This window comes from Corvus hawaiiensis, chromosome 11 (assembly GCF_020740725.1).
Source record: "Corvus hawaiiensis isolate bCorHaw1 chromosome 11, bCorHaw1.pri.cur, whole genome shotgun sequence".
Lineage (NCBI taxonomy): Eukaryota > Metazoa > Chordata > Aves > Passeriformes > Corvidae > Corvus > Corvus hawaiiensis.
The window spans coordinates 6,669,853-6,684,428 of record NC_063223.1 but is presented as its reverse complement, the minus strand read 5'-3'; the positions used below and the strand labels follow the sequence as shown (position 1 = coordinate 6,684,428).

The window sequence follows — 14,576 nt, the reverse complement described above, 5'->3', positions numbered from 1 at the left end:
AACTAATATTGCCCCTCCTCTCACCCCAGTCATTAAGAGAGGCAATCAGGAGCAGGCAGGTAAGAGGAGTGGACATGGAAAGCTCCCCATGCCAGGTTCCCGGGGGATGGGGACAGCTGGAAAAGGCACAACCGCCCCTTGCAAGGGACCAGGGGCTTCTCAGTGGGTAACCCCACCAGGAAAGGCAAATGGCCCTTAACAGAGGAGGGGTCTCACTCTACCAGCCTCTCGAGCTTGATCAAAACAGGCTGTTCAAGGCTTTGTCCCCGTGTCCCCCAGGCTGGGCAGCAGCGCCAAGGTGACGCGCACGCCGCGGGACAGCTCTCCTGTGCACCACTGACACCATTTTGTCACTGGGATGCAAGTGCAGCAAACGCTGGAGCTAATTATCTGTTGGCAATGGCTCCTTTGAGAGTCCAGCATGTGACACATGATGGCGAGGAGACCTCTCCATATTCATATTTAATCATGACACAAATTGCCCACACAAGCTCTGTTTAGATCCTGTCTACCTGCAAGGCTTCAGTTTTGGGCAGGAGCTTTGCCTGCGTGACTGAACTCCAGTTTCACCACCAAAGACCTCAAAGTTCATAGAATTTGAGGGGATGAAGGAAAAAAAGGAAAGGAGTATTTTTTCTGTATTTATAATATTTGGTATTTCTGCTATTTCATTACAATGAAGGTTACTTTGGGTTTTTTCAGAATAGTGGTGACTTGCTTTTAAACACAGACAATACAACTCCCCACCACCATACTGAAAAGGGGAGAAAAGAATGAGGGAAAGAGAATTTGTAAGAAAGAATAAGTGAGAGTTATTGCAAACTCAGGCTTGACAACTCACCAGTTTTACTTGTAGGCATCACACATATCCATTCATGACTCAGGGCAAATACAGGAAAGGATTGGAACCCTTCTCATGGCAAATGTATCTGGAAGCTGGAGTCACTCAGAAAAAATGTTCTCAGGAGACTGAAAGACAAAAACATGTTTTAAAACTTCACTCAGTTTGGATCATATCAAAGCCTATCATTTTCCCTTGAAAGCAAAAGGTAGTTATAAATGCTGGAGCTGGGGAGAGCATTACGGAAGCATGTCTATGTATCAAACTATCACACAGCAGACTCTATTTGGCTTTAAATAAAACCAAAACTTACAATATTAAGAAAGGTTTTTAGAGACAAATGCTTATTTCACATTTGCAACGTGCTCCTCCGACAGGAGAGCTTATGTTCCTTCTAAATACCAAAATGTGTCACCATCCAAATCCACATTCTGCCTGAAAACACTGTATTGAGCACAAAATCCAGATACTTTAACCTACTTTGCATTATCAAAATATAACGCTCTCTGAATTTCTGAACTATTTACTCTCTGTCTTCACTCACTGCATAAAACCTTAATAAAATGTAGAATCTCTTGTTAGAATTAATCTTTCCTCTGACATAAGGAAAAACACATATAAAAACTATTTGATGTTCAGGGTGGAAAGGCAAAATTTGCAAACATCAGTTAAGAAATACCAATTAGTATGTTTTTTTTCCCCAGCTATCAGTAACACAGATTGAGCTTAAGCTTAGCTCAGAGGAAGATGCTCCCTGTACAAATGAAACATCCATTTTACTAATAAGGGTATTTTAAAATAAGATGTATAATATCTTCACTGATAAAATATCTGCACTGAGTAGCAACTCATACTCAGAAATACAACCAGAGGTGTTCCTAGGGCTGTTCTGCATCACACCCATGAAACCAAATGGGATTTAAACAGCAGCTCTGGTGCCTGCCCAGATTGGGGAAGGGCACAATGGATGCACCAACACCTGGAAGTGCCTCTGCTCCCTGGACCTCTGCACGACAGGGACCTGCAGCACAAACCCCAGGGAACAAAACAAACTTTGCAATGGAAAAAAAGATCTTGAAAAACTAGAAGTATGAAAGCAAAAATCACCTGTGGTGGTGCTTCTGAGCCCTTCATTCCCCAATCCTCACCCTTAACAGCATCCCCAAGGCAGTGGCTGTTCCCAGCCTTCCCACATCCACCAGCGCCCTGACAGGGGCAAGTACTGCCATCCCCGAATTAATCTCATGGAGTTAATTATTTTGGCACTCCACTGCAGCCTTCCTGAGGAACATCTGGAAGCTTCTGTCTTAGCAACAACTGCACGAAATTTTGTAAGACAAAATCCAGGTACTTCTCTGGCCCTGGGGCTTTCTCCTGTTCTTTGCTGAATGCACAACGGCTCAAAGATCACAAGAGTTCAGAAATCTAAATATAGGGATTATGTGACCCTATTACAAAACTGTGCTACACAACAAAAATAGATTCAAAAGGGGTTTTTAAACAGCATTTATGCTAAAACTGACTTCTTTCTCAGACACTCTGAAATACCTGCAAACCAAAAATGACCTGCATCCTGCATCGGTTGTATTTTACTCATGAGGGGCAGAGCACTTGAGAGAAGCAATGGAGCGGTGTCAGAAACACACATCCGAGCCTTGCTTTATTGCTGTGCTTGATGACAGATATGCAGATGGGTTTGTAGCTGAGCAGAAAGCTGCATCTGCATATGTTGGGACAAGATTTCTCCAGCTGACCTGCTGCACCACAGTATTCAACTGCTAATCTTTATCCATGATGCATCTGTAGAGCAGGAAAGTATCATTAGCCCTCTTTAGAAGATGAGGATCGAGGCTCATTTTAGCTAATGATTGCTCAAAAAAAGTTAGAGACTTTTGAAGCAAAATTATTGTCTAAATAATATATATGGTCTGCAAAGGATGAGGGCGAGAGTGTACAAAGCACTGTCCTCACCTGCAGATCACTCCTCACATCCTTCCTCAACATAAGGAATATCTTGGCACCATTGTGCCAACAAGCAGATTTGGAAGCTGAGAGAGCTTCTACCCAAGGAATGAAAAGGAGTACTGGGAGGAGGTAAAGATATTCCATCCAGCTTGGCCTGAACTCTGACAGTGCACCTGGAAAAATGGATGCTTCCTATGCCATCAAAAACTGACGTCACCATAATACTCCACAAAACATTTCTTCAGCCAGAGTTCCCAAGGGAACAAAGCCTACATGATCACCATGTACTTTCTGCACCCAGCCCCACCTGCATCTTTTGAATCCCTTGGATTAATGGGAGCAGAGAGCTCCCAAAGACACGAGTTCTCACGGCATTAACTCTGGGGCTTGCCCCACTGGTGACCTCCAAACCCACTGGATCAGCTGTGTCCCAGAGCCAGCTGGCTCTGGGCGCAGCAGCAGCTCCAGGCTGAGCCCAGCACAGCAGCTGCCTGCCAGGAGGGAGCCCAGCACAGCCCAGGGGCACAGAGGCAGCTCAGGCACCTCCATGGACCTCAGTGCTGGAGAACCTGGAGAAACAACCCGTACTGCTGAGGGGAAGGGTGGAGGAGGGAGAGGAACAGATTATAGATCGGTTCTGATAAACTCAAGCCTTTAATGATCTACCCACACACTCGAGTTCGATCTGGCATTGACAAATTGAAGCTTTTAATGATGTGCCCACACATTTGAGTTGGCCACTCCTCTTCTACAACTTTCATAAAAATAGCATGCTGGGTTAAAGACACAGAAACTCTACCACTGCTGCAACATGAGCAAAACCCTTGATCAATGTTTGGCAAACCTTCTTCCCCAGAAGATTTTTTTACAGGGCCTCCAATGCACCCCTCTAACACAGACCTTCTGCGCTGCCCTGATCCCATATGGATTCTTCGAAGGCTACAGCTCAATAAGGGGCAATGAGATGCAGCAGCTTTAGCATAACTGAAGTACAAAGTCAATCAAACCTTGAAACAGGAATCTGGGCTTCATTAATTCCAGCAATCACAACGTTTTTATTATCACTGTATTAATCAGAATAGGAAACCTATTAATCTGCCCCCAACAAAAATTAATCTTCGTAATATTGAACAGATTTGAAAGACAAGTTTTAATATTTCACTATTTAAATCTCAAAGGCAGAGGCACACAGCTCAGACGATCTGGCAGACCACTATGGACTTCATCTCATCAGCATGAGGTCCCTCACCTTTCCCTCTCTGTGCATCTCCACCCTGGGGTCCACCTGCTCCTGGGGCTTTTGAAGGAACCCAGAGCATCATTTCCTACATCAAACTGCAAAACTGGCTGCAGTCCCTGATGCACTGAAGAGCTGTCAAGAGTTTACGTTTTAAAGGAACAGCACCACATCCAGCAGTGCCTGTGTGGCACAGGTTGGAAGTGCTACCCACACCAAGGGCTGCCTGGGTACAAGGGGGCTCTGCAATGGGCAGGACACACCTGACAGGCAGCAGATGCATCCCTGTGTGCACAGGGGAATGAGAAGAGGTGCAGTGGGAGAAAAAGCAAGTGGCTGCAAAACAAAAAAGTATTCTGAAATTCCCATGCTCCACCGGAGCGAGTCAGGGACTGCTACACAGATCTGGCCAGGTTACCTGCACCAACCCCCAAAGCTGCAAAACATCCCACTGCTACCACAGGGGGCATGAGAACAGTTTAAAGGAGAAAACAGGTGGCAGATGAGAAGTCCTTACAAAATGATGGCAAGGAGCGGGACAAATCAGAAAGTGGCTGAGGAAATAAAGAAGAATGACAAATGTGACTGAAAAAGGAGGAGAACCATCCAAAGCACCTCCAGATACCCATGCCGTGCCTGGGGAGGGTGACATGGATGAGCACGTGGCTGCAGCTCCTTTTGCTGCTCTTCCATCATCATCCTGCTGTGGCAATCCCTGATGGACACGTTATTTTGCCACCTGGCCAAATTTTCATTAAAGCAGCTTTCACCAGCACATGAATACATACACACATGCATCGACACACAGCTCGGGACTGCACCTGGCACAATCCAGGCCTGATCAAAGGCAGAACTTCAGTCATCTCACGCACGACTCATGTCAGGCTGTTTACTGACTGCACTGGAACTACAGCACCCTGTTTTAACTAATGATTTCTCAAAGCCATGTTGCTCAAAAGAAAACAGGTTCAACTTGTACATCAGTGCCTAAGAGACTGCTCCAAAACAGACAACTGTACGAAAAGTTGTGCCCATGTATACATATATACAAAACTGTTTTTAAGTGACTGTTTTAAATTAGAATAAATCTGTGTTCCACCAATTAAGCTTTGAATGCACGGCTGATATCGCTCGCTATTTTAAACAAGTGGCATAATAAACGCAAAAATTCAAATATTTTAGAGAAAATACTTGGAGAGTTGAGACATTAATTTTGCCATATACAATCTGTTTCACAGGGATTTAAAAAGCTTTATTGCCACCCTGGGTACATTGGAATAAAGATGAAACACCATCCTTTCCTATTTACATATTAAAAAATACGTGCCTTCTTGGTACAGATTACCCGGCTTGCTGATACATGACTCTGTTAAAAACAATACAGCCTGTCTAGAAAATCCAAAACTCCAAACTAGATATGTCCTTGCACTCTAACAGGTTCTAAATGGAAATAAAATGTACTGCTGGCTTGTTTATCCTCCCCTCTGGTGAGTGTCCTGGGGGAGTGAGGCCGGAGCAGCACCCCAGGGCTCTGCCTAACCATGGAGATGTTTACCAGCCACCAGAACCAGCAGCAAAATAAAGGGAGTAAGATCAGGAAGGAAAACCTTGGGATCCCAGGATGTCTACATCCAGGTGGGGAAAAAAAAAAAAGGAAACAAAGAAACAAAGAAACCAACCACCAACCAATCAAACAAAATATACCCCCTCCAAAAAACTCCTTGCATCCTTATTCTTATTTCTACCCAATATATTTTGATTGCAGCTTGAGATGCTCAGCTAAAATGTTTCAATACAGATCATTTTTTCTCCAAAATATATAACCTTTTTCCCTTTTCCCCCTTTCTTCCTCTTTTTTTCCCCTTTAAATAAACTGCATTAGAAACACATGTCCAAAGCATCCCTAAAAAGACCACAAAGTCTGCTTGCAAGGGGAACCTCACTGCACCAAGTGGTAACATTTGTTCTCCCCTTTCAGCTGGGATCCACCTCAACTTTTTGATGTTGGTCGGAGCTTTTATTTGCAAATAGAACAGAGCTGCCTGGGATGGAGGGCTCCTCCAGAGCATGCCATGTGGCCTGCACAGATGTTCCTTTTATTCCCGTGTCCCACAAGGCTCCGTGGCTCGCTGGTGTTAAACAGATTACGCAAGTAGAACACTTGATTTTGCATGTCCCCCTTTTTTTCCAACAGTTGTCTAATTTACTCAACTCATTCTGCCCCCTCCTTGTCCCTCACAATCACTAGAGAACACAGAAAAATGCAGCTGAAGCAAGGAAGTTTCTCCAGCAGGAGCAGAATATACAGGAATGCTCAGCATCCACAAACAAGGCAGAAATGCAGAAGAACAAAACCTATCAGGACAGTAAAGTAACCAGCTCATTAGTCAGGTTGTGCTAAAGAAACTTCATTATATCCCAGCAGCACCAGTCGCTACAAGTATCATAATCTCTCACCCTTATTTATATGTCCAAACGAGAAGTGAACTTTTTCAAAAAAAAAAATCTATCAATTATGGGTGCTAAGCATTCGAAAATCCTTGAAAATCTGGCCTTCAACTCGGTCACAAAGAAGGGGCTTAATTTCCCGGCTGTCAGGCATCCCAATCAACAACTGAAGTCAATGGGATCTACACAGCACCTTATTAAAAAAAAAAACCAAACCAACAGAGCCTAAGAGGCCCAGTAAGGAACTTCAGCTGCAGGGAGAGAACCTTGCTGCTGAACACAGCAGCAATACACAGCTTTGTGCACCAGCCACTTTGCTCTCATGCTTAATTTGATTAATCATTTTGGTATTATCCCCAATTAGAAAAGTGTCTAACAGGGGGGGAAAAAAAAAAAAAAAAGAAAAAAGGGTTTAAGCCAAAGGAATGGCAGCTACTGAACACACAATGACTTGGGACTTCTGGCATTTACCAAGGATACAGAATTGAAACTAAAAATTGCGGACAAATACAAAGGCATTGGTGTTTCATCCAGACTGCGGATTATGAATTTTTTTTTTTTTTTTTTCAATAAACTGAAACCGAATTCCAGATGTTGAAAGTTGGGAAGGAAAAACTGCTTTAGCTGTAAAAACACAGAAAGGTGAGACAAAAAATTCTGCTGAAATATAATGAATCTTAGGGATGAAAGCGAAGCCTGTGCACCACCTCACTACGAGAGGGCTGGGACAGGGATTTTTACACTCTGTGTGCCAAGCCAGGTGGTGGCACAGGGGTTTGCCCAGAGCTTCCTTTTAATCATGGACAGAGTAGAGCAGGAATCCCCAGGAACTCCTGGAGCAGAAGTGGGAACAAAGCTCCCCTGCATTTCTGCTCTGTGGCAGTTGTGAATGGAGCCCACGGGACCTCCCAGCACCCACACCCGGCTCCTTGCAGCCCACGAGTGGTACCTGGCAACCCCACCTGTGCAGCAACACCAGGGCAGGGGGCACTTGTGGATGCTATGGACACAAACTCGTACATCCCAAGAAGTCACACAAACCCACCTTTTCTTCCACCAGAGTCCAAATCACCCCCGACACAGCAGAGCCACATCTGAGGCTCTGCAGTCCCTTCAGCATCCAAATACAATCCAAGTTTGGACCCGCACGACTGGTTCTTGGTTTATTTTATGGGCTTGATCACCACTGACACTCAGGGATTTTGAAAACAGAACTCAAGGCAGTAATTTGAGATCACTGGTTTTGCCTCTTTGTTTCCATCACAGCATCCACAATGCAACAGATGAACACAGAACATCCAGAGTATCCCACAGCATCTCACCAACGCCTTCCCAGAAGTGACTGAGTCTCACCCTAAAATTCAGGAACAGCAGCAAACGTTTGGATTCTGATAAGAAGGGGAATATTCATCAGCATACTTCACCAGTGATGCAGTCACAACTTGCAAACTTAGTCACAGAAATATGACTGAACTTGTCTGCTACCACACAACAAAGTACCGTCTAGTGGTTAAAATCAGAGGACATGATTCAGGAATGCAAGCCTTTTCAAAGAAGAACTAAAACACATGATTAAGTGCTGTTGAAGTCAATAGGCTGATTCAGAGACCAACTTTTGGAGCCATGGATAATACTCCCCACATTGCCATATGGCTCTCAGTCAAACTTCCTAGAAGCATTTGCTAATACCGGGTTCCACCACAGCTTTTGGGAGGCCTGCTTTTCTTTTGCCCTTTTTTTTTCCCCCCTTTCTTTTTTTAAACCTATGTCTGGGATAATTTTCACCCACTCTGAAGATCCTCCAGGCTCTCACTGACTGAGAGAGAATGTGCAGCCGTGATTACTGCAGGGTGGTGCAGATTCATGCAATAATAGTCTCAAATGCAATAACAAATAGTCTCAAATGCAATAACAAATAGTCTCAAAAGTTATCTATATATAAAAATGAATGTAAGAACATATTATATAAATACATGCTATATAAAATAATAAATGCAAATCTGTTATAATCCAAAGGCACTTTTCGTGGTGTTTAGTGAAAGGCACGCAAGCCTGTTACAGTGATGAAATCCAGCACAAGCATCTTGGCCAGCCGAGGGATCTTTGCAAACAATCCCAATCCCACCTCAGAACTCCCGAACCCGCTTCCTTTACAACTTGCAAATATTTCACTTCTCCTGCCAGCTCCCCGCTCACTGCTACACTAAAATGTTCTGTGGCAGGTTTGCTATTCTGCTAATCTATATTGTGCACAGACAGCAGCCCCTTGTCACAGCTTTCTGCAGGGTGGGGACCCCAGCACGGCCACCACATCCGACCCCTCAGGCAGCACTGCCACCCCACGCCAAGTAAACCCCATCCAGAGAGTCACCCCATTTCCTGGGAATGCCATCCAACAGCACCTCCTGCTCCCCAGCCTTCCCCAATCCTGCCAACACAAACACGCAGCAAACCAGACCTTTTAGCAGGATAAATGGCTACCCAGCAGTGCTGAAGCTAACGTTTACAGCAAGTCGGTTACAGTTTGTATTTGTATTTATGGGATGGGAAATGAAGGGGGAGACCACTGGCAGAGCCACCCACTGACTTTAATGCCCTCCCCCACGCACACGACTGAAATAAGCCACTAATTTTGCACATTTCCTACCCCTCGAAAAGGCTGAAAACTTACTCTTTACATTTAGTCACGGAAATGAAGAAAGGAAACAAAAGCCCAAGGAATTCTTGCTGGCTTTTTGAAACACTTCACAGATAAGGCGCAACATCATTTTTAAGCAGTTTGAAAACACCCTGTTACTGCCTACAATTAAATAAATGTAATCACAGCCTAAGCTGGCCCTCCTGGCCATCTGTCTTTAAGGCAATGGGGAAAGAAGAGGCGCTAAACGTGTAGCACTTTTTCTGGCTTTTAAAGTGTTTCTCCTTATTCAATATCTAAATTAAATCAAATGGAGTATACTAAGTAAGCCCATAAGACACAGCGCATGATGCAAGAGTCTTAAAATCCTTATCTACTGAGCACTCCAGCTTAAAGGCTGATGTTTTATGTTCCCCTGCAGCGCACGGGGATCCTGCTGGCTTGGCCAGACTACGAAAATAAGCTTTGAATGACCAAATGCAACTGCAACTTGAAAAGTAGGAACCAAACCAGACACAACAAACCACAGAGCAGCCGCCCCAGCCTGGCCTGGGCTCACCCAGCACTGCCATTCCTGCCCGGCACGCTCCCGGCAGCGGCCGCCTTCACCTTCCCAGGGCTGCTGATAAGATGCTCGAGAGCCCAGGCCCACGAGTGGGGCTGTTAATCACAAGGTTTTTAGCCTGGGATGCTCAGGGTGAGGAAGGCAGGAAGCTGGAGCGTGCTGGCGGAGACACAGATGCACAGAGTTGTGCAAATCTGCTGAATTCCAAAGTTATGAATTCCCCGAGTTTCAGCAATTCTGAAAACGCCCATGAGCCAAAATCCACCGTCCTGTCTGGATGCTCCCCCCGCAGGTCCTGGGGCAGGGGAACCCACCCCACCACGCACCCACAGGTGCCGTGGACAGGGCATTTTGGGTCATTTTCTGCCCGTGAGCATCCTGCAGACAGCTCACAGGACAGTCATTCCCTGATGTGTTTCATCTTTATTCCCAGTGTGCCCAGGGTGGCCATGATGCTTTTTAAATCCCTGTGAAGATTATATGAGGCAAAATTTATGTTTAAATTATTGTCTCAACTCTCCAAGTATTGTCTCTAAAATATTTGAGTTTTTGTGTTTATTATGCTGCTTGTTTAAAATAGCGAGTGATATCAGCTCTGCATTCAAAGCTTAACTCATTCTAATACAGAACAGGCACTTAAAAACAGTTTTGTATACATGGGCACAACTTTTCCTCATTGATCCTGGGAAAGAAATGAGTGTTCCTCCAGGCTCATGCATCTGAATCTACCTCCCATGGCAGAAGCAGGGAGCACCAAGTACTGCAGGGCCTATAAATACCAACTTACAGTAATATGCAAATAAAACCAGAGTTCAAGTCAAACTCCACCATCTATCCTCCAAGTTTGTATATGTTTCTCTCCTGAATGTATGTAATCAAAGCATAACTACACGTGAAACATCATTTTACATGCCCTATTAAAGGGACATTTACCGCAAGTAAGAGTTAAGCAGCTCAAATATTAAAATGGGAATAAAACTATTGCTGATATCAATGGCATAAATTAATACTACTAGTTAATTAAGTCCAGCTGTACTCTCAGGCTTTTATTCTAAGACTGAGGCTTTTTCATAAAATTTGTGTTACTAAATAATATAATTTATTTAAGTCCTTAGCTCTACCAGATCAATCACTTTAGGTTTTACTGTTAACTCATCTGCCCTACATTTGGCACACCTGCCCACAGAAACAAACCACACATTGTACCTTATTTCCTCCATAGAAAAGCTCTGTAATTTCCACCACATCTACCAAGTATATTTGGAGGTCAAATTTCAGCTCTCTTCCTTTGGGCTTTTTTTCCCCCTTGTTGCATTTCAACTTGTAAGCACCAGAAAACTGTTTCAAAAATGAAAAAAAAAAAAAAAACCGAAACAACAAAACCAACACTTTCTGAGCAGAAAAAAAAGCAAAAATCACATTTCCTCTGGACCAGACATCACAGCTTGAAAAGGAAGAAAGGGAGAGAAAAAGAGAGCAAGCCAGTTCATGCTGCAGAGCAGCCGCTGGGCTGGAGCTGTGACGACAGCACTGGGACATCCTCAAATCCACCCAGCATTCCAATAATGCAAAGCAAAGCACTGCTGCCAGGGCAGCCGATCCAGGGGCATCCCAACCCTATGGACAGAATGCATCTATTTGTGATGAATAGATAAGCTGAATTTAAAACTGTGGTGGTTGTTTTTTAAATCTTCTAAAATCAACAGGAACTCAGTGCACGGCTCTCCAGCAGCACTTGGAAAAACTGAGTTCACAGAGCCGAGGGCACAGGGGGAAGCCTGGCCTTAGCCAACATCCTTTGGCACGAAGAGATTGCCTGACATCAGCAGAAAGGATCAAACCATGCTCTGAGAAGTTCCTTAGAGACGCAATATAAAAAACCCGAGTAATATTAAAATAATAGTAAATGATTCACACTAATAAGGGCTAAGGAGGACAGAGAGGGAGGGGGAAAAAAAAGAAAAAAGAAAAAGAGACACCAGCCTACAGCACTGGCCAAAAAAAAAAGTAATTTCAGAGCCCAAAACAATGGAATTTTTGAAAAATTAAAATAATTTCATAAAACAACACCATTACAAGCCCACCCAAAGCAGCAAGAAGCCATTTTTACCATTTTAATAAAATACAAAGCTGATATGCTAACTTAAAGGATCAAGACAAAATAAGATATGTGGGACGGCAATCTGAATGCCAAGTTTTACCCATGTGAATTCAGTTATAAATGCTCAGAAAATGTGATTCCCTAACTTAGAAATAGCAGCTGTAGCATTCAAAGGTACTCCAGTAATTACTGGAATGCTTGCTGAAAAACTAGACAGAAGCTAACATCTTACTTACATTAAATACACATTCGCCACAAATTAAAAGAGCCCCAGAAAAGAAAAAAAAAAAAAAGAACAAAAAAAAACAAAACCAGAAAACAATCAGGCGAGCAGATGTTCAAAAAAAGAAGGGGGAAAAAAATGACAAGAGAGGGCCAGATGCTCATTTCTGGTGGTTGTCACAGCACAATGCAGGTACCCCACACAACCAGCCTCCCCAGGTCACCAGAGCTCAACAGCCAAAGGGAGTCAGATTGTCACCTCTACATCTGTAAGTGGTAATTTCATCCCAGATACTGCAATAACACACTGCCTTAAAATCTCAGAAATGCTGCCTAGTCATCTGAGACAGGAGTAAAACAAGCAGCAACGCCAAGTGGAGTTGTCTACTACTGCCTGAGGGACTCCTGGGTTTAGCAGCTGGGCTGGCATAAGGATTGTATTATCGAGGAGTGCCCTGCACTGCTTTATTAAGTGCCAGTGAAGTGTCTATTGCATTCAGTGCCTGGGAAATACGGTGAGAAACGCCAACCACCAACCACCAAACTACAAATTAAGCTACTTGACCAATCCGTGCTCATTATCAGCTGCTGATCTCTGGAAATAAACCCTTCTGGAAGGAAGGGGCCGGTGACGTTAGCAGAGACGGGGGAGAGAACCTCTCTGCAGCGAACAGAAAGCCCCAGGACACGCTGGTAGGAGCAGCGAGTCCACACCCAGGCTTTGGAAGGAGGTACCCGAAGAGAAGTTATCTGCAAAATGTGCATCACACTCTCCTGGCTCTCTTCACACCTCCCCCTTCGCATCCCCACTCCCATGCACCTTCGCGTCTATTCCCACACTTCTCTCGCTACCCACATCTTGAACATATTTATGTTGTAAACATCCATTTGGAAGCACTCGGTGAGCCTGTGGCACATAGAAGGATGCTGCTCTGAGCTTCAGGAGGCAGCCGGCTCGCCATGACCCCTCTCTCCCTCTCCCAGCTGCACAGGAGGGGAAAGAATTACTTGGCCTTTACACTTATCTTTTATCCACTCAGGATCCAGATTATTGGCTAATAAAACTTCACGGCAAAGCTATTAAAAATTAAAGGGATATCTCCCTTCCTGAATAATGATTTGTCACAAGCCAGACCTAAATCAGGATTGATGAGGTTCATGGTGCCTTCCTTCTTTTTTTTTTTTAAATTTGGCAGAATTTCCTGATTTTTTTTTTTTAGCCCTTCTCACTCCTTACTGACACAAAATTTCTCCTTCAGTGCTCCAGACCTTACTTCTTCATCAAGATGAAGTAAGAGGCGAAAGGCAGCTGAGCCAGCAGAAATGTTCCCGCTGTCCTTCAGGAAACACAGCAAAGAGTCCAAGTAGTTGGTATGATTCAGAACTAGTGGTAGAAAAAGGACAAACCAGATTACAGCAACAGAGGACTCCATCCAAAACCTGCATCCAAAGAGACTCCTGCTAACATATGGTGGAAATGTGACTTTTTGCAAATATCCTCCGCAGAAGCCAATTCCTCTCCTCCACCCAAGCCACATCCAATAGCTCTACTAGAGTGAGCTGTTACTTACACATATTAGTCAGGATAGGCATCAGCCATGATACCAATTTTAATCCATCTAGCTAATGAGGAATCTGCCATCTAGTTAACGTGCTCAGACCCTCCAGAGAAATTAAAATGTACCTATTTAGGCTCCTCTTTCACTGAGCACTACCCATCCCAGAGCACCGTGGCTGCTTTTCCCAGTCATCGTGTCCTGCACTCCCTCCGCAGCACCGGCACCGCTCGGCTCCACCAATACAAAGGAGAAGCACCTGAAGCAGAATTGCACTGAAAAGACAGAACTTGGAAAGAATGCGTTAGCAACTTCAATCCAAATATAAAATGCATTTAAAGGTCATAATTTGCATAACTACATCTCATGTTTTTTGTTGTGTGGGGTTGTTTTTTTTCTTTTCTAAATTGCTCTATCCTGGAAGGTGCCGAGTGCTGCTGCTTCGCTTCTCATTTAAAGTTCTGACAACTCTTAGGGCTGCTCAGTGCTTGGCAGGAGCGGCTCTGCAAGGCATCCTAAGACCATGCTAACAGGGACATAGCATTAATAAAAAACCTTTTCAAAATACAGACTAATGGGAGGAGGCAAATGGCACTGTTACCACGTGGGGACATGGCTGGGCTGACACAGGAGTTTCGCTTTCTTGTGATGCAGTCTTGACAGTGGATTCAGAAAAGCAACAAGATGCAACCAGTCATAACAGGAAAAGCTCAAAGCACCACAAAATGCCCCAAAAACTGTCATAAGGTTTTTTAATCCTTTTGTTCACTTGGATCAACAGCTGCTCCAGTCTGCATCCAACGAGGATGCTACACTGATCCCCTAAAACTTCATCTCCAAACCCAGACCCGTTCCCATGAGAAGCATCATATTTTCCTTGAAAGGATTATAACTGGAAGAGTAGCAGGTATGAGGAATGCCCTCTTCAACCAAAATGAAAATCAGAGATGCTGGAACATTCAGCTCTTGCTTCCTGCACAAAATTAATTACAACAGCCAATCT

At 44.1% G+C, this 14,576-nt stretch overlaps 1 protein-coding gene across 11 annotated transcripts in view; it reads right to left on the bottom strand.

The window, feature by feature from the left end:
* FOXP1 (forkhead box P1) overlaps positions 1-14,576 on the bottom strand; it is a 383,585-nt gene that overhangs the window by 336,909 nt on the left and 32,100 nt on the right. For all 11 annotated transcript variants that reach the window (XM_048315184.1, XM_048315182.1, XM_048315183.1 and 8 more), the window contains one exon: positions 842-969. The gene's annotated coding sequence lies outside the window, so the exon portion shown is untranslated. The remainder of the gene's footprint in view (positions 1-841; positions 970-14,576) is intronic.